Source organism: Notechis scutatus, chromosome 1 (genome assembly GCF_049901735.1).
Source record: "Notechis scutatus isolate UNSWTSFEM ecotype Mainland chromosome 1, rNotScu1.2, whole genome shotgun sequence".
NCBI lineage: Eukaryota > Metazoa > Chordata > Lepidosauria > Squamata > Elapidae > Notechis > Notechis scutatus.
Window position 1 is genome coordinate 250,824,757 of NC_142009.1, and position 21,478 is coordinate 250,846,234.

The window sequence follows — 21,478 nt, forward strand, 5'->3', positions numbered from 1 at the left end:
TTACTAAAAATGTGTATAAATGCAAGAGTAGACTCCAATCAAGTCATCATGATTCAGTTGATCATGATCAAACAAAAATATATGTTTGGCAAAAATATATGTTTTTTCCAAAAGCGTTTTGTAAGGTAATAATCCGCAATTCAGATTTTACATTTAGGATGGGTTTGATCTCCCATATGGTCTTCAGCTTTCCACAATCTCAACAATTGTAAGGTGTGTGGGGAATTCAGAGAGTCCAAGTCCACCCATTTTAAAGTTGTTGAGGTTCAGAAATCCAGGCATATAAGGAATTCCGGGGATTCATTCCAAATACCTGGAGAGCCCACTTCTTTCCAGATCTCTCTTGCCCCATTTTGCTGCAACCCCTTGGCAAGCAGAGCATTGTCTAGAATTCTTCCAGCTGAAATAAGACGTTCAATTACCTGGGAATAAATCCATATTAAACCAGTCAAACTTTTAGTAGATATTCACTGTGTAGCTTGGCTAAAGCAACATTCTGCCCTGTGTGTTTTAGGATTCTCGTCTCTTTCGCTCTCTTCTCTTCTCCTCTCCCGGTTGTTTCGGGTGGCGACTGCCTTCGCCTCCGCCTGGAGCATTTCGTCGCGCACCCTCATCCTCCCCTGGCTGACTGCTCTGCCGCCGCCGCCGAGCCATGGCCCCGGCGCCCCTCCGGCACCCCGGACAAGCGCAGGGCTGCTTTTGGGGGCTCCCGTGAGGGGTCTGGATCGGGATCTGAGCCCCTTCATTCCACCCCACTCCAGCTTTCGGCTCACACGCCTCTCTCTCACTTTCACTCTCGCTCCCTTTCCCCAGGCAGAAAGAGGCGTTTCATGGCGGAGCTGCTAAGGCGAGCTTTCTCCCCACCCCGCGTTCCTTTCTCCCTCAGGCCGCCGACTGGCACTGCTGAGGGCAGACTTCCCTTTGGCCAGAGACATCATTTTTTCCACAGCCAAACAGATAGTAATACGGCCATATTTCTCGTATTTGGCCAAAAAACGGCCAGATGGCAACCCTGTTCAACGCCCCTTTTTCTCCAGCCACACACGGCATGGAGCTGACATTTTTGGTCGAGGCTGAGGGACGGCGTCAAAACCAGCACTTGATCCAGCACATCGAAACAAGATGGCGCCCAAGCAAAGTAGGCGGCCTGGTCCAAAATGATCCACGGACCGGTACCGGTCCAGGGACCAGCGGTTGGGTACCCCTGTTCTAGTTGGATTGTGACTGTATTTTGCTTGGTGAAAAATTTGGAAGTTGCAATCTCGTCACATTTGGAGGGCATCAGTCTGGAGAGGGGAGGAAGAGAGGGATCGAAGAATACATTAGGGACCAGAAGATATGAATGAACATATCCAATCTGACTTCCTTCCTCTTCTGTGCAAATCCTTGTTCTGCCTTCATGTTGAAAAGCAGGTAACGTTGCCTTGGACTGTACTGTTGAAAGCCTTTTGTTCCTGGCTTCAGACGTTTGCCCTGAACAAAAGGCCAGCTCATCATTTCAGAAAACTTAGTCCTTCACTTTCTTTATCTTTATTTAAATCCAGTGTACATTAGAAAGAAAGAAAGATCTAAGATCTCAGATAAACATTTAATGCTAAATTCAGCATCCAAGTGGAGAAATCTTTCTCCTGCATATCTTTGTGCAAATTATAAAATACTGCTAAAAGTCTTAACTGAATTTGATCTGGAACATAGACAACAAATAGATATTTGTAAAAATTCCTTGACCTTTATTGAAAAATCAATCACTGGTATAGTCCATGAAGTAATCATGACAGAACAACTGATAGAAAAGCTTGCAATTTTCTGGACACTTAATCTATCACAGTAAAATTTAGTCCATTGCCGCTAAAGGTATAGGACCAAAACTTCTGTTACTTTAGATCAATTCTGAAACTTTCAGTTGTGAAGTAAATGATCATTCCTGTGGGGACAGCCCAGTACAAAATACAAAATACAAAAGGAAAGAAGAACTAACCTTTGGTTTAATACTGTGTTTCTCACAAAATAAGGCCGGACCTTATTTTTTTTTGACCCCTGACGCCATGGCATTTGGCGCGGCCACGCGCGGCCAGCCAGGGCTCCTCCCTGCAACCAGAGCCTGGCAGAGACACTCAGCTTCAGGCGCTCCTGTCGCCTCCTTCCCTTTGCCTTCGAAGGCAAAGCCAATTCTTTTAAAAATGATGCCCTACTACTGGTACAACAAAGACTCCCCTGCCCTAGAGGGCAGCCCAACCTCATGTGGGGAGGCAAATCTCCCGGGGCCGCAGCGCAGGATCGGCCTACCCTGGGAGAAGCACCCAGCTGCCGACCCAAGCTTGGCTCCCTTCCCAAGTCCCTCCAGCCCAAACCCGAAGGGGCCACCGGGAGAGGCCTCCCGAGGCAGTGATAGCGCCCACCCATCCGTGGACAGGGAGGCAAGGCGATGGCCTGCACCGCATCCTCATCCGAGCTGAGCCCCGCCGAGTGAGCGCCTCTGCCCATGCCACTGCAGCGTTTGGAGCTGTCTGTGCGTTTGGAGATGCATGGGGACAGGGATGGGCTGGGCGAGGGGTGGAAATGATGGGCTCTCTCCGCCAGACCCACCGGCCAGGGAAGCAGCGCTGCTGTCACCTCGTCTCCCTGTCCGCGGATGGGTGGCCGCTATCACTGCCTCGGGCAGCCTCTCCCAGTGGCCCCTTCAGTTTCGGGCTGGAGGGACTTGGAAAAGAAGCCAAGCTCGGGTCAGCCCGGCTCTTTCGCTTGGCAGGCAGGCGCACACACTTTCCCGGCTCTGCCCAGTCCTCACAGCTCTGCTGTGGCCCTGGCGGGATGAGCAGAGGGTCCGGCGGGGAGGCGCTCACTGCCTTGGTGAGAGCTCCACCCCTGGGCAGAAGCGCCTGCCTGTCAGCTGTGCTGGGCATCCCAGGCGAAGCTCTTCGCGCTCTGCCCAGTGCCAGGCAGGGATGGCGGCTGGGCGCTTCTCCCGGGGTGGGCCAATCCTGTGCTGCGGCCCCAGGAGATTCGCCTCCCCACGTGGGGTTGGGCTGCCCTCTCGGGCAGGGGAGTCTTTGTCATACCGGTAGTAGGGCATCGTTTTTAAAAGAATTGGCTTTGCCTTCGAAGGCGAAGGGAAGGCGGTGACAGTAGCGCCTGAAGCCAAGTGTCTCCGCCGGGCTCTAGTTGCAGGGAGGAGCCCTGGCTGGCCGTGCATGGCTGCGCCAAATGCCATGGCGTTGCTTTAAATGCCACGGCAGCACAGGGAGAAGGGAAAGCAACGGTGGCGGAAGGTTTCCTGATACGAAGTGCCCCATCAACGCCAATATCCGGGTATGCAACAAAAGTACTTTCTAACGGCAAGCCCCCCCGCCATTCCCCCCCATTTCGCATGTTTAATATAGGCCTTAATTTGCGGGGAGGGGCTTAATTTGATTTTATGCCTATAAAGCATGCTGGGACTTCCTATTGAGGGAGGCCGTATTGTTGGAGAAACTCGGTAGTTCACAATTTAATGGCAATAGAGATTTGGGGGCTGGGTCAGAACAAGTTCCTGCTATAAATAGATTTATTTTATATTTGTGGGGTGCTGTCTTTGGCAATGATGGGTGCTAAAAATGGGCTAAAATTAATGTGCATACTCAGCAGGGGTGGGCTGCTACAGGTTTGCATCGGTTCAGGAGAACCGGATGTTAATTTTACATTTGGTTTGCTGAACCAGTAGTCGAAATGACTGGCTGTCTCTGCCCACATGCCTCCCCCAGGAGTCTCCACATGGCCCGTTTTGGATCCCAGATAAGTGCAGACCCATGCAGAGGCTCAGGGAGGGCAAAAAATGGGCCTGCTGGAGGCTCTGGAAAGCTGGAAAAGGGCCTTTTTCTGGCCTCTGGAGAGCCTCCGGAGCCTGGGGAGTCCATTTTTGCTCTCCTGGAGGCTCGAGGAAAGTCTTTGGAGCTCAGGGAGAGTGAAAACGTGGTGCAGGAGGCCAACTAGGCCACACCCACTATGGCCATGTCCACCCAGAAACCAGGCAGAAAAATTTTGCTAAATTTTTTGAAGCCCACCCCTGATACTCAGTATTAGGAAGATCAGGTGGATTAATGATATTGTTCAAGTTTCATGTTTGAGTTCCAGGAAATAGAGGAAAGATAGAGGGAAAATTGGATGGGAGACGAGGCAATGTACTGGTTAACAGAAGGAATGTGAGACGGCACTAAGACCATCATTTAAATTGCCTACTGAGATATTATTTGAACAGGTAAAGAAGAAAGATCCTGGCTCCTTTCCCCTTTACCTGGCTCAGGTCCAAACCACTGCTTCCCTGCTGAAATGACAGTGTGTGGAAATGTGATTCTTCAACAGTCCTTAAGGTTAATGGGCAGAATGATGTCCCATATAGGACTATATTTATAAATGGCTGTAGTCAATTTCTAGAAAGGAAAAGAAGAAAGGGGTCTACAGAAGGACACACTTTTCTTGAGTGATCTGTTAAATTAAACATTTTTGTAACAGTTTTTCAACTATTAGTAGTATTAGATCATTCTTTAAAAACCAACTCAGTGAAGTACATTCAAAGGACATAGACACTGGCAAAAATACAATTTAAGATTGTATTAAGACTGTTGAAGCAAGTTTACTGAATGTATCCTGAGAATCCCAGTGCTGCCTTCTTTGTATGTTTTCGAACCTGACCCAAACACCTGAACAGAGAGTAGAAGAGGAATGACATTCCAAAATCTGGGCATCATTCATTCTTACCAATAGGACTTCAAATATTGAAAGAGATGCAGGATAACTTGTCCAGATCTCAGAGAGATTAGACTCTATATAATATTGGCTGCAGTAGACTTTCATCTTCATGAGAGTTCCTGGTTCTAAAAAATGACTGAGGTGCTTTCTCTTAATAATAGCATTGGCTTAATATTCTCCTGTAAAGGTATGTATTATCTGAGATATGGAGTAATATCTGAAAGAGATGCATATTTGTTTTCTGTAGAACTTCAACCAGTACCAGGTCATTTACTTAACATGAGCTTCCCATTGGTGCCTTTCACAAGGGCAAAAAAAAAAAAAAAAAAAAAATAGAACATCCACTAGTTTTGATCTATTGGAAAGCACTTCTCTGAGTGTGAAAAGCCTTAATCTCTTTGTAGTTGCATTTTCTCTTTGATTGATCAGGTCTTTTTAAAAGTATCTTATAACAATCAAAGTATTCCTGAGAAATAATTGTATAGGTGATGGAAAGACAGGTGTATCTCTTTATTTCATTGTCCTTCTGGTGGAAAACAATCCTTTTGCAAGAGGAAATATTATTTTTCTCTTGCATTGAATCCTTATACTAAAATGACCTGTCCTGATGACATTTTTGCTATGGGATTTTGGTGGGTTTTCAACTTGATAATTATTTTAAGTTGTGCAACTAATTTAAATCTCAATGCTTAACTTTGTATAAAACTTAAAAACCAATACCAGTCCCTTCTGATTTTATTTTCCATGCATGTCTGGGCAGCTGAGACACTCATCAGCTTTTTCACACCTTCTGGCAATTAAACAAATTAAATATGTTGCTAGAAAAAATGGGCTGATAAATCCACTAGGTTAACAATTGCTCTCTAGCCATCTGTTGACAACTATTATAGGCATTGTTGTTGAGCTATTTGATGATATGAAGTTCCAATAATTAGTTCTAATAATTGGACAAGTTTATCAAGAACTATTTCAGAAGAGCAATACAGTTGAGGTTGATCAAGATTGATCAGTAAAACTGTGAGAGCAAAGAATAATCACACTGTGTTTTCAGTCTGTGTTTCCACTAACTTTGTGGTTTCTCCCATTACCAACATTTAGAAAATAAATTCTCAAAGCAATAATTTCTTTTTCAGTTCTTTGGAATGGTCCACTAAGAGAAGCCTACATTCTTCCTGTTTTCCAAATTGATGCCCAGCTGTTTTCCAAAGTTTGGGGGAAGAGGAGGAGGAGTTGCCACATTTTTAAAGAAGTGGATGTGTAGATGCAATCAAGATGCATTGGTGCATCATGAAAACTCAGCCAGGAGCGTCCCTGGATACTCTTAGGCTCAACATTGTTTTTCAGCCTAATGTATCGTACAGAAAGTATGCATACAAGTCAAGGAGAGGACAGCCACACATGTATGAAATCTGTGGGAATGACCATTCATTGCAGCCTCTTGTCCTGCTTATGTGTAAACATAAGCACTTCTAAAAATGGCACATTTTATTTGTAGCCCAGATATGATTAGGTTTAAAATTACTTTGTATTGATGGAAAAAATCAGAAGAAAGGTCACAATTTCATCAGATTGGAATTTAATCTGTGGGTATTTGTAGCTATATAAATACAGTTACAACAAGTTTTGGCATCTGTCTGTCATCCTGATGCAAGAATAGGGTACCTTTGCATCTATTTTATTGCTTCTGTTTTCTAATATTCCATTATTTCCCCTCTTCCTTCCTTGATCCATTAATTCCTTCCTTCCTTAAAACAGAATAGCTTCTCTCTTGAACTTATTGAATGAACTTATTGAACTTAAATGAACTTATTGTTCATTTATTAACATAATAGTTGTGTAATGGAATCCAAGACATTGCCATTTTTCATATGGGGAACTAAGACTCAGGATTGATTACAATGTATCATATTCAACTAATACATTTGCCTCATTTATGAGAACATAAAGCATTCAATTTGACAGACATACAAAAGGAAAAATCAGTCCAAGTGTGTCAGAAGAGAAATCCAAAGGCACTCCCACTGATGGAAAAGCAAATATTCCACCACACACACACCCATCCTCACCTCTGCGGCTTCCTGGGCTTCCTGAACTTTAGATTTTAAAAATGGTTGATGGCTATTACAGAATACATTGGTTGATATGTAATATGTTCAATAAAGAATGAAAATGCAACTAAAATGAAAGTTTATAGAAGTGTTTACTGAATCAAGAGATTTTAATAAATTAAAGGAGCCCTTCTATTTGCTGAAGAACAATTTTGGATCTGATCCAGAATTTACTAGTTCATAAACTTCACACATATGATATCAAGCAATCACTTTCATATGCAAACTGGTGAGTTCCCATGGCTCTAACTTCCAAAATGGAACATTAATAGAACTTGGACATAATGGTTTTCTATGGGATGAAACATTTATATGTGGGAAGTATGAAATCCTTGATCTTGCAGAAAGATTATTCAAGATTATACAACATATACCATATAATTTCTACGTTCCAAAATCCGATGTGGAACCCTGAATCAATTCAACTAAATAGGTCAGTGTATCTAATCTTCTACAAATGGACCTTGAGTTTGTTTTGAGGTTCTAGCAAGGGAGTGCAGCTATCGTATACCCTTGACAGAAGACTCCTATCTGGGATGGTCATTCTCTTCCACCTAGTGGGCAGCTTTGGGAGGGACACAAATGGAGCTGTGAGAGAGGGGGAGCGTAGCTATCATATAGCCTGGACCAAAAATTGGTAAACTCCTTCTATCTGGGATGGTTGTCCTCTTCCACCGAGCGCACATGAAGCAGTGAAGGAGGAAGGGGACACCCACCTAGCCAGGCAGATCAGTCACATCAACCCTGGCAATCAATGGGATGACAGATGTTTTGCCAGATCACTATCACATGTATCTCATTATTAACTGAATTAGATGTACTGAATCAAATTGGTTCAGAATGATTCAGAGATTTCCTTATAGGCACATATGCATTTTAATGCTCCAAACTATATTGGATCCAGTTTAAAGATTAAGTCTGAATTGATTCATTTGGATTAAGTCGGATTGTCCTTTCAAATTGATTCAGATGTTCAAATCAAACTGAAATAGATTCAATCTACACACATCCCTTGTATGCACTTACAAAGCTATAGTTAGAAGTTTCCAGCATGGAGCAAAATTGATATTAATACTTTCTTAACATGTATTTCAATACTGTTTTTTTCCTTTTACAGCTATAGTACTGTTTTTTTCCTTTTACTATAGTAAAAAATATGTGAAACAACCCTACAGAAAGATACTGAAAATAATGCATCTAGTTTCATCTATGGTACTATTTAGCTGTTTGGTTGTATAGATTTTTACAGGATTCCTGCTTCGTACATGTTAATGAAGTTTTAATGTTTTTAGAGTAATGCATACCCTGATATCTCAATCTAATTTTCCAATTTAGATTTAATGGGGGAGGGGAGAGCACAAAATATGTTCTATGAGAGAAATATAAAACTCTGGTAATTGACTTCAGGAATATCATCCAATTTTCTCTTAAATTGAGATGCCAAAGCAACTACTTTGCCTTTTAAATCAGATAACAAAATTATTCCAGGTATAAAGTGATGGCAAAAGAAGAGTCTGTAGTAAATAGCCTGTGAATTCAAATGTGCCCTGCATCTTTCTTTAAGATTTCTCAGTTCCTATAAATTAGACAGATAAATTGGTAACTCACCTATTGCATCCTGGTAAACAAACATTTAAAAATAAATTTGTTACCTTCATCCATTATGCTAGCCCAGTTTCAAACACTGTAAATAAAGGTGGTACAGTGATGGGTTTTTGAATTAGAATTCAAAAGGAGTCTTGCAGGACACTAATTAAAAAAAAACAAGTAATTCTAACAATTTAACATAGCACAACTGAAGCATTTGTATTATTAACCTCAAGGTGATCTAAAACTGAAAGCTCAGACATGGTGAGATCCAAACACTAACCTGTTTTTCTTTGCCATGGAGGAAATATAGAATTTAATTTGAAACAACAGCATCATTTTATTAAACTTAAAAAAAAAAAAAAGGAATGAAGGCTTATGTTGGAGTTTTGATGAACAGTCTTAAAATTCACCACTGGATTTAGATAATTATACATTATCTCTTTGTTCATCAAGCCTGGTGAACCTGATTTCAGAAAAAAAGTTAAATTTTGTCAACAGAAAAACATAAGGCTTCAAAAGCCATAATTTCCCCCCTTTATAACTCTCAAATCTAATCATAACCTTCTTTCTTAGGCTAGTTTACTATGTGAATGGAGTTGTGGGTCTGTATATAACACTAACTTGTTGTTTTCTTATGTTTTTAATCTTAATTGGTAAAGACACAGGAGACTTAACCCTAAGATGAGCTGTCAGGATTGATTTTTCATAGAGTTTTTAATACATGTGCAGCATTTTTACACCTTTGAACAAGTAGTAATGGATTATAAGGCGACATCACCTTCTTTGATGCTCACCAGTCTCCTGCCCCACTTTTCTTTTTCTAGGTTCTTTTATTTAAATGGTATTAATCAATGGAAACTCACTGGGTGACTTCACGCTAGTCTCACAAGTAAAATAACAAACAAATCAAAAGGAAGTTGGCATACTACACAAGTAAGCACCACTCTCCACCAGCTTTGTATGTATTTATAGAAATGCTACTTGGCTACAAAGAACTCAAGTAAAATATTCTTAAATAATAAGATGTTTGGCTGCTGCACTTTGTAAGACATATTTCCCTCTGTCCAGAAAAGAATTAAAAGTCAGGAAAGTATTCTAGGAAGCTGTCAGGGAACAATTTCAATCGGCAGATGGATTTTTGCAGTGGTATACAGCTACCGCAATGGTGAATCTGTGAATGAGTAGGAGCTCCATATCAGCCATTTTATGAAAGTCCTTAACAACGCATCTGAAAATTCACTTTGTGGGGCAGAATAATAGGCTTCTTCTGACCTATTTAATCTATATAGGACTCTATATCTGGTTGCAAAAATAAGTTCAGTCAATAGAACGTTGGAAAATTAAGCTTATTTCTTGCTTCTGTTTGCTCCCATTTAATGGTTATATGGAATTTTGTAACCATAATTGGCATGGTTATCAGCTTTTAATCATGTTTCTTTATATAAAAGAAAAGAGAGCAATGGCTCCCTATAGTCCCTCTGTGCTCAGAAACAGACCCTTACTAGCAAGGGCATTTTGATTTGAAAACCCATCTAAATATTACAGTAAGAGAGGAAGCAATATGAAGCCTATTTGCTAATGGTACTGATTGACAATTCCTTTCATTGGAGATAAGGCAGAACAGAGCAAATATAGTAGTGATTTTATACCTGCCCCCATTACTATGTCATCATTCTGATCAATTCATAGGATGTACGTGTGCATTTTTCTGCCCAGAAGACTATTTCGATGTATTTAATTATGAGATTGCAGAACAATAGGGCTGAATATATCCAGAGGGCACACGTTGGGGAAAACTGCCCATGGGCCAGGGTGGGGTTTCGGCAGAATAAACTGGTTTATCATTGCCAACAAAAACACTTGGGCTAATTATATTATATTTCTCTGAGGATTTTAAGCATAGGAGATAACAGCTTAAGTGTTGTTTATATGAGACCAACCTGCACTTGGCAATTTGTTTTTGTTGTCTTCAAGCTATGTCACCTGTGACAACCATATGCCAAAAGGATAACCAGGATCAAATCAATGGCATACTGTGCCACTAGGCATTTGACCGCTCTGTCAGGGGCTGATGTGTTTGGAAATCTACATGAACTTCATGAAAAGCTAGGCTGTCACTAGAAAACAAGGTCAGATGTAGCTGACCTCCTCCAGAATGAAATAAGTCAATCAACAGTTCTTAGTCCTTGTGCTATGGATGTTTCCAGAGCTTCTCAACTTTGATTCACCTCTTGAATGTGTAAACAAATCAGAGTTTAAAGTGAACTTATGGATTGCCTTTTGTCCCAGGATAATTAATTGGAGGGGGAAAAGAACAAGTCCAGTGCTTCTATGTAAACTCACCTCATATCCCTGGTGATTGTTGTGACATTTTCAATTCCATATGGAGCTGCAAAGATGTAACAGGGAGACCAATTATGTACTAAATTGGGAATGTATTCAATTAACCATATTTCTCAAATAACCTTATGCAGAAATTTATTGGAAGGGTGTTAAGTGCTCAGTAAATGTGATTTCCATCTGCAGCCACTTAGGGACAAAAGCTGATTACTGACTGTTGTTGATCTCACTTCTATTACCAATATAGAAAATTGCCTTAGTATAACTTTTTTGTCCATTAAGCAACAAAAGATCGGGGTTTGTCAGCAGGATGAAGCAAACTAATCCCTGCATCTGTTGGCAGTGCTTTAGTCCTTGTTTAATATTTTGTTCATATATATGTACTACCTACATATTAAGTAAGCCATCATTAACAATGGATTTAATTTTAAAACAATAAAACACGAAGCAATAAAATATTGTGCCTTAAAACTTAAAGTAAAATAATGAAACTATCTGAAAATACAACAATGTAAAATGCCTAGGCAAACTGTAAGTGCCCACCAATGCTTTCCAACCCAGGATGGAAAGCCATTGCAAGTTCAGGAAGTTGTTATAACATTGGTGAGCTTCTCTTTAGCATATCCATCATAGACTTCTTCTATTGCTGGAAGGGCCCCTTTTGACAAAGTTAATAATGGCAGGTTACTAATGTCATTCCTTGGATATTTGGATTCCAAGCCACTGAAGGATTTAAGGAGAACACCACCGCATTGAACTCGTATTAATAGCAAACATGCAACCTTCCAGAGTGACCTATTTGGCTTCGTTGAGACAATTTCCACTAATTGAATTTCTTCTAAAGCAGGGGTCCCCAAATTTGGCAACTTTAAGACTTGTGGACTTCAATTCCCAGAATTCTCCAGCCAGCTATGGGAGTTCTGGGAGTTGAAGTCCACAAGTCTTAAAGTTGCCAAGTTTGGAGACCTCTGCTCTACAGGATGAATTTCCTGCAAAGGATCTTTGAGAAGGGTCAAATATCTCTTTTAAGCAGCTTTGTAAACCCATGCAGTCCTCTCTAAGTATAAAGCGGTCTCATTGCTTTGCTTTACCTGCTCCAACTGCTTGTAATATTCAGAAGAGACTTCTTTGCAAAGAGGTAGTTCAGTCTGACCTAGAGGCAGTCAGCTATTTGGGGCCATCTTCCAGCTGTTGTAAGCGCTTGAGGAGGCTGCAAATCAAAGGACAGCATCAATGTAAATTACATCATCTCAACTGAAATAAATTAAAGGAACTACCAGGTTTGTAGGTCTATTGTATAACAATCCAAGTCTGAGCTTCCCACAGCATTGATGTGAGTTGCTGAACCAAGTAAAGTATGTAAAACTGATCCAAGCCACTGCAACCATAGGGTTTCCTCTGACATTTGTATCATAGAGTGTCCCCAGATATAGACCTCCACAATTGGTATGAACCATTAAGAACAGATAATGGACCAACTGTCATCACAACATGTTTCATCCCCTTGACAGCAATTTCAGCTGGACTCTATACAATCCAGCCCTTTGACAACTTCACTTGATTCAGATGGCAAAGAAAAACAGAGCTGGGCATTATAAGTACGCTGTATTTGCAGATCTCCACTGATTTTTGTGGACTCAAACGGACTTCATATAGCAAAAGCTATGAAGTCAAATGTGGATATTCATGTTGAAGCATCCAAATTTTTGCAGTATTTAAAACATAAGAATAGGTTGCTGGCACTTTGCAGGCAGGGATATATCTTCCCTTTTCATGAAGGGAAGGAAAAAGGGAGAATATTTTTTTTTGAAGAGTGCATGAAAAAAATGTAGCACACCAACATGGCTTTAAATCTGAAAATTGCATTAATAGGAAACCATATATAAGGATAATAAATAAATCTTAATTTGCCAATAATTAAGGTGTATGTGCAGGCAGGACAAAGACAAAGAGTGTAAAAGAGAGAATTATACACATAGAAATATGCACATACAGTAATTTAGAAGCCCCGATACCAGACTGCTTTGTAGCTTCCGCCCTACCCAAAAGCTCTATGCCGAGATGTAACAGGGCACACAAGTGGAGTGTAAAGTCAGTGGGATTACATTTTCCTAATTATTTTCTGGTTGAGGTTTACATCCCAGGCACAGAATGAGATCAGCCGGGACTTGCCTCTTGAACAAATCGCTCAGACTTAATCATTGCTTGCATACACAATAATGGAGGAAGGGGGTGTGGGTGGGCTTTGCAGAAGAGGCTGAAAAAAGACAGAGCAGTGTTTCTTCAGTCACAGTGGCAAGAAACAAAAACCTGGAGGGGAAAATGCTGTTGGACCGCCACCAATTTTTTTCTCACTAGAGACGGGAGCCCATCTGCTGAGCGCTGCAACTTAGCTTTAACTACTGTTCAGCTTGCATCTCTGCAGAGATCAATCTGTAGCACTGGCAGATGGACCCCTTCCTCCCTGAGTAGCTGTGTTATTTGTTTAATAAATTTAATTAATATCCTCCTTGCACTGGGTTGCTCCCAGAATAGAAGGCTCTTTCCCTGCTAACTCCATCACAGGTAATTTCTCAGAAAAGACTAGCAGGGGCCCCAGGACACTGAAAAATTAAAATCACTCTTTCCCTATGTTGCTTTGCATGTACTTTTGTGACTGCACTAATGTTGCTCCTGGAGGCAATTATCACTTTGTGTGGGTATTTTCTTGAGGCAGAAGGGAGAAAATCAGTAAGCATCTAGCTTGATATCAGCCCCAACACTCACAAAACAGTTTTGCATAACTGTATTCCTCACAGTTTTATCTACTTGCCAAAAGGAAAACAAATTGAGAATGAGAACAATCCTTCCAAGTAAATATGTATTTTGTTACACATATTGCTAACAAAAAAGTTAACAGGCAGTCAGGATTGCATTCAACATATATTAATATTTAGGAAATAAATGCCTGCAGGACACCTGATGACCAGGTGCCATCGTATGTTAAAAGTGGCCAATATTTACCCTGATGCCATAATGTAAAGTTCATTTGTAGAGAATGAAGGTAGTTATACTATGAGCATTGGTACGGGCAAGCCAGTCTGAACCAGTAGCAGCCCACCACTGCTTTAGTTGGTCCAGAATGCAACAGCACATGCAGTTTTGGGCACACTATGGTATGCCAATGTAATATTGCTGCAATGGTTCCTGTGATGACTCGTAGTTTCTCAAAGTAATCCAAAACCCAAAACATACATTAAAGTCCAGTCATGCCTTCAACTTAACTTCACTGTTTTATTAGGCACAGTTTAAAGTCACAAAAGTAAATAATGAGGCAAAAGGAAACCAAAAACAAACCGCTTTGACGAAGCAAGCCAAGATAATTAATCATACATTCCAGGAAGATAACAGGGGAGAGTTCATGGGAAGAACGCCAACAAAGATAAACCTCTTTCAAAGGAAACACTAACTTTGACTCCAGCAATTCTGACTACGCAGTTACAAACTTATATACATAGCTCCCAGCTGCAAGCCATGAGGAGGATCATGGTAATCTCCTCCCGAGTAGACCTCGCTTTTCCCTGATCCTCTCCTCTCTGGGTGCCCTAGGATGGATAGGGGATGGGCCTGAATCCTCTTCTGATTGCTCAGTCAGCCTCTATCCTTCCTTAGCCTCCTCCACCACCTCTGGATCAACACTCCCACTCCCTGTTGGCTGTTCCTCCTCTTCCTCAGAGTCAGTCTCCACCAGGGGCATGACAGTTCCTCATAGCTTCTGAGGACAATTCAAGTTGCTGGTTGTCACTCTTTAAAACCGTACATGATATGGACTAACCCCAAATAACCTGGTTATTTGTGGTTACAACATAAGTATGGAAGCTCTGTAAGTTCTGTGATCAAGTGAAAATTTAAACCCTATTCTCCTCATTCCAGTCTAAGGCTTTAATTATACATACTTCTCTTATTGAGAAATAAAGTAAGAATGGAGGAATTTGCAATACAGTAATAATATAACACAAAAGGATAACATTTCTGGGCTGAGAAAATCTTAGCAGTGTAGTTTGTGGAGCTTATAAATCAGAATATGAAAATTTACTTCAGGAGGCAGATTTGAGGGATAGTCAAATCCCTTCGATCCTTTTCTTGAAGGCCATGTAGACAATAAGAAAGATCATCATGACAGGGATATACAAGCTCTGTTGCCAAGGCAACAAGAAGTAAAATTTATTTTAATCCCACCACAGACAGATTAGATCTGAAAGTGGCTCAGACAGACATCACTTTAATTCACTGAAATACCAGAAGATGGAGAAGTACAATAAAACCAGACTTGCAAAGTTCTGTTATTACAGCAATATGGCATTGTTTTTTTTTTTTAGTTTGGTCTGTTTAACTACTGGCCATAGAATTCTCCCTTCACTTCTTATGTTCAGTACCTTCCTCTGCAGAAGGAATGTTGACAAGACAATGGCTTGGCAAATATTGCTGTGGAAAGTTTTCCGAATCTGTCCACAGGACTAGCAGGAATGTCTTCAGGACTTTCTTTTTTTTAGAACGTCAAGATGGCAAGCATAATAATGTGAGTCTGACTGTTATGTGTATTGCTTCAGTTGCACCATTGTGGGTGGTAGCTGTTGACTATTTTTTTATCACACTTTGCAGATACTGCTGATCTAGTGTCTTACCGTGAGCAAGCCAACTACTTCTGCTCTGGAAGCATGAGCTCCTAAGATCATTCAGACAATAATATCAGAGACCAACATAATATCATATCAGAGCAAATGAATATCTAAATGCAAACACACACACCCCTTCCTCCCCAAAATGGAGGCCAGATATGGGAAGGCGTTTGAAATAGCTCATTTTCATATGGTGATCTTCTCTTACAACTGCAGCTTTACCTTTTTAATCCCATAAACATTATTTTCTTATAGAACAAGATGGAGGCATTTGTTTCCACACTTAGGGAAACATAACCTACAGAGATTTTCTATGAGGGGGAAGGAAGGAAGGAAGGGAGAAGGAAAGTAGAAGTGACCATCAAAGTATCAAATTGAGAAGACAGGCAACATATACACATGTTTAACTGTGCTGCTCTTTGCTGAGTAATACTTCCCTTTTTGGACCACAAATCTGTCAAAACAGCTTGCTACACTTCAAAGTAATTTCTTCCATTTTAAAAACACAATATGTGCACTAAGATGGAGCTTAGTAGATGTACATTTTATGGGCTCAAATTGCTTGCACGTGCTATTTCTCATTACTGCTTTTTCTTAGGAAACATCTCATCTGGAGCCCATATCTTTTGTTATTTTAAATGCAAAAGCACGGCAGCAAAAACTCTTGTTTGGTCGGAAAGAGTTGGTGGCTATTTAACATTATGATTTAATATACATAAAAGTGAAATCAAATTGCATAGAAAACTAGCCTGTAATACTCATTTTGACAGTTTTGTGTTTGTTGTACTTTCTTCCACAGATGTATTCCATTCACATATTAATCAGACCAGGGCTATTTAATTTCCCAGTCTGGACAAGGAGTCCAGTGGTGCTATCTACTAAGAAAAGAATATGCTAGATAATTCAACAAAAGTAGTTCTTCATTTATTGGAACTCCCAAACTCTTTCACATATCCTTCAACAATTTGCAACTTTTTAGCTTAGAATCATTTACATGATGTCTTCTCATACAAATCTCAGGAAAGGCAAAGAAAACAACCAACATGGACTAGCAAAGAGGAACCAAATTTTCTATTCATATCTTTTCAATTTTGATTTCATTCCATAAAATACACTGAACTTTTAATGAAAATTTATAGATTTCTTAGCTAGGACTAACCCTATGTTTATAATAGCAGAAGAAAGTGCATTTGTTGTTATAATTCTTAATGAGCCATGCTTCTATTGTATAAAACAAAAACCTATTCCAAAACTTCACAGAACTTAATCCCTCAAATCAGTTAAATAAATCTAAATATTATTTCAATTCTGTCAAGAAGACATTATCAGTAGTTCCGTTTTTTAAAAAAAATCAGGCATCTCTCTCTCTCTCTGTAAACTGAATTTTGATAGGCTACATCCTTTTTTAATTATCTGCTAGACTGCATATTTAACCCACTGCTATCAAATAGGGAGAAAAAAAGACATTTGTTATTAGATAGTTTATTACAATCAAGACATTTGTTGAATTCCAATGATAATCAGTGGGAGGCCTGGAATTTCAGGTTTCCAAATGCAGATTTGGACTCCATCCCAGAGTCAAATTGGGTGGCTTCCAAGTCAATCCAAAGTAAATCTGGCTCTTATCCAAATTGCTAAATTTGAGTCCAGATCTGTTTTTTGAAGCATGACGCATCTCAACTAGGAAGGGTTAGAAAGTGACATTAGAAAATTAATGACCCCGGTCATTTATCAAGGGTATCTTCTTCACTCTTATCATGCTTTTTTAATCAAGGTAACCAATGGCTTCAAATGTATCATGGAATAAGACATCAGCAAGCTGTTCTGCTTCTTACCTGGCTGCCTTGATATGGCTTAAAATCTTAAAAATCTCCTAACCTCCCTTCCAGCACCTCAAGTGGGAAGAACTCTATGGTGCTCCCACCATTTTGACATCTGCAAGAGGTGAAGTCATTCTTGAACAGTTTATCACCCATCAATTGTAATTAAATATGTTTATATTAAATTATGTGATGTAATTAATGTAAAATCTTTTAACCGGTGCTGTTGTTAGAACCAGATGCTGAAGCATCAACAGTATTTCATCATGACTGTGCTGTCTTGCCAGCTGTCTAACTGTAATTACTTTAATCTCAGCTTGTTATCTAATTATCAGCTTTGTAAAGGGAAAAGTACCCTCTAATGTGTACTGATTGTTTCAGATGATGATGAAAAGCATGAAACAGCTGTCAGATATCTTAGGCCTGTTTATCTAGACTGAAAAACTTACCAATAAGGTTGGCTTCAACTCTCCCTGACAAAAAGCATAACAGAAAAGGAGTTGGATAGAAAGAGCTTTTCCTACATCATTTGTCTTTTGGATTGCAAATTAGCTATTTGTATAAGCACATACACACCTTAATTTGCCTTTCAGAGTGGTTGCCTGCCTTGCATATCAAAGGACTGCATGGAGCACATTCTTTAAGCAGAAACAAACATAATTGCTATTGTTGGTTTGAGCAAACTCCATGCAAATGCCTTTCATAAGTATTAGTAGCATTGTGATAAGTTGTTTAAATTTTCTCCAAGGACAAAGAAAGTGGTCAACCTCAGATGGAGACAAATGGCCTCTCCAAATTTACCTTAACTGCAATATGGTCCTTGCCTGTCCAACAATAAGTGTTTCAGAGAAAACCAGGTAGGGGAGCTGGGAGAGAAATGTCAAAAGAATTGAATCCAGAGGATTGACAGCTTTTTAGTTTTCCCCAGCGCTCTCTGCCCAAGGAAATGCATACTGGTTTATACAATTTTTCTCTTTTATATATAACCAGTCAGAAGGAAATTATAAAGAGAAAATTGTAAACATTGGCAGGGGCAAGAAAAAGAAACCTCTGTCTTTCTTTATGTCATTCTCTTCACCAAACTTCTGGAGGATGGCACTGCATTTTATCTTTTCCTGTAGAACCCTAGAATTGAAAATGGCCATTTAAAACTTTCCTTTCTCAGTATAGGAATCCAAAATAAAGTATCTCAAATAAATGGACTTTGCTTGCTTGAACAATCAAATTGAACCTGCCTCCCTGTTATTTAAGACTATTGTTCCATAACCTGCACACCGAGATGGTTGTCAGCAGGTTGAACTTCTGTATGCACTTTCACAGTTACTATAAAATTACTAGAAAGTATCATACTTTCCCTTTTTCATCAAGTTATTGACAAAATGTGGAAAAGTTCCAGTCTATTGTGACTCATCCCAATTTGATTGATAGATTTCAATTTATTATATGTCACACACTCTAGCAGGTTCTGGATGACTTACAAAATCGAATACTAAGATAAAACAAAAATGTAGACAAAAAAAAATAGCCCAGACTAAAAACAACTGTTAAGCCACACTGTGACATTTCCTACTCACCCTCAACACAATAACCTCAAAGCTGGAACCACACCCAAGCTTTAAAGGCCTTTTGGAACTCCAGAAAAGTGTGTAGCATCCTTGTCTCTGGCAGAATCATGCTCCTAGAAGATAAGAGCCATGACAGAGAAGGCACAGATCCTAGATCCCAGAACATAGCAACATTTAATAGAAAAGACCTGGAGCACACCAACTCTTCCCAAACATACCAAATGGGCAGAAACAAGAGCAGAGACATTCCTTCAGATAACCAGGCCCTATATCCATGATGGCGAACCTATGGTACGCATGCCGGAAATGGCACGCAGAGCCATTTCTGCCGGCAAGTGAGAGTTTGCCCAGAAGAGCCCCATTGTGCATGCGCACGTGGTCCCCCACCAGCCAGCTGATTGTCAGGTATCTTCTGCGCATGCATGGGGGGAAACATGCACACATGCACAGGGGTGGGCTGTGGGGGGATCATATGCACATGCACAGAGATACACGGCTCATGGGGGTTGTGTGTGTATGCGCATAGTGCATGTGCAGGGGGTCGTGCAGGCATGTCCGGGGCACGGGGCGGTTGTGCAAGCATTGCATCATGAGTACAGGCACGTGAGCGCAAGCGCCCATGCACATGCACTTTCAGCACGCAACATGGAAAAGGTTAGCCACCACTGCCCTATATCATAAATAGCCTTATAAATTGCACTTGGAAGTCAAGGGGTAGCCAATGCAGCTTGTGTACCAGTGGTGACATATGGGCAGAATGAGATGTGCCCATTGCTGTTTTGTCGCAGCAGTTTAAACCAGCTGTAGCTTCTAGGTGGTCTTCAGAGGCAGCCCAATGTAGAGTACATTGTAGTAGTCCAGTCTTGAGGTGACCAGGGTGTGGCAGACCATCAGCAGGACCTCCGGACAAGGAAACGGTGCAACTGGTGCACAAGATGTACCTTTCTGCCACAGCTGCAACTTGTTCTTCAGATTCAAAAAGTCTTGAATGAGGAAATATAATCCCATTCAAAACCAATGGAAGAAACATCCCCAACCCAGAAAGACAGAAGCTATACCTTGAAACATCAGTATTTCTATTTCTTTAGTTCCTTCTTAACAGACTGTGATCTTCAATTGCTGTATAATGCTTCATTGTAATCCTCATCCCAACAGTTCTCATTTATATTTATTAAATCATCTTTGGTTTCCTGCATTAAGAATTTATGTCCATCTGACCATTAGGATATAGACAACTAGGGCCATGAACATTTTGATGTGGTTGAGTAACTTACTAGTTACTTATCCTGATACTCTCCTACAGTTTAAATTTATTTTCTGACATTCTTATTTAGGTGTATCTGTCTCCAATGCTCACAGGATTCACTTTGGGGCATAGGTGTCTCAGGGTTGGGGAGGCAGTAGTGATAAAATGTGTGTTGTCATGATATCAATACAACTGAGATAATTTGTGTTTGATATATATTACAAGTTCATGAAATTAGAGTTTGCACCATGCCATTACTGGACATATGTAATCCAGCAAACAAAACCACTGTTTGCTGCAGACAGCTAAATCTAGCCAATCTCTTCTCCCACTCCTAACTCTTGTCTATGGAGATTCTCAGCCATCCAGAGGTCATGGTTGCCTCTTGAAAAAGCACTTTGGGACCTCCTAATTCTTCTTTCCCTTCCCAGTCCTCCTCAGTGTACTGGAAAAAAGGGTGAGAAGGATCATTGGAGTTAATGCACTTCAAGCAGCAGCTTGTTGTTACATATTTCTGCCTATTTTTTTCAAAATGAAAAGCAAATAGTTTCAATGACATAAGAGATCTGAATTTGAATTACCTTACACTCATGGAGAGATTTTGACCAAATGATTCAATTCATCTCCCTTATTCACACCAGCCTCCTATAGGCAGCGTTGTGCAGAAATTACAACATACAGTAGTTTCTTATATCTACTCAAAACAAAACTGAGATTTTAGAAAGGTTGAATTTTTAGTATCAGGAAAATTGTGATTGCTATCAAAAATAGTAACATAACTTTGGAATACTTTGCTGCCATTACTTATTACAATATCAGTTTTGTGGTCTAAATCCACTGAATCAGATTGCGAATCATTCTCACTAAGCAGATTCAGACGAGTGTGGAGGGCAGAAATGCATCCAGCAGAATTAAATGATGATGAAATGCAAAAGGCACAATCCAGGTAAGTGCCCATTTACCACAGAAGCAATTGGTAATTACCAATCAGTAATAATGGTCTTTTCCCAACAATTTCTAAGGAATAACCTACAATGGAAGTTATGATCATTATTCATGCCAAAATTGATAGAATCCATCTATCAGGATGCTTATGTGAGTACTCCATCCGGGTTTAATCTCCTTTTTATTAATCTTATGTCATAATCTGCCTTGCTACTTTGCATGCTTTCTTTTCTTGGGAAAGAGGAGTTTATTTTTCTCCTAGGAAGCTGTGAGAATTTCTCTTGAGGATGTTTCTGGCTTTATTGTTCAAGCTGAGAAGGGATGTTACTGCTCATTTTGTTTCCTGTTACTCCGTTCTCCTTTATCCTGAAGACTCCCTGGCTACCCTTCACTTCCCAGTTTTTAAAAAAGTGACAGAAGCTCCATCATATCTTACCATGGGATTTACTTGAAGGATGGGTAGTTACACTAGGATGGAACA

At 40.3% G+C, this 21,478-nt stretch overlaps 1 long non-coding RNA gene across 1 annotated transcript; it reads right to left on the minus strand.

The window, feature by feature from the left end:
• Positions 1 to 1,207: 1,207 nt before the first annotated feature.
• Positions 1,208 to 11,968, minus strand: LOC148133321 (uncharacterized). Its single transcript, XR_015746674.1, has 3 exons — positions 11,855 to 11,968; positions 10,767 to 10,812; positions 1,208 to 1,286 (listed from the first exon to the last, which is right to left on the minus strand). It is a non-coding gene; the product is annotated as an uncharacterized LOC148133321 (long non-coding RNA).
• Between the last annotated feature and the right edge of the window lie 9,510 nt (positions 11,969 to 21,478).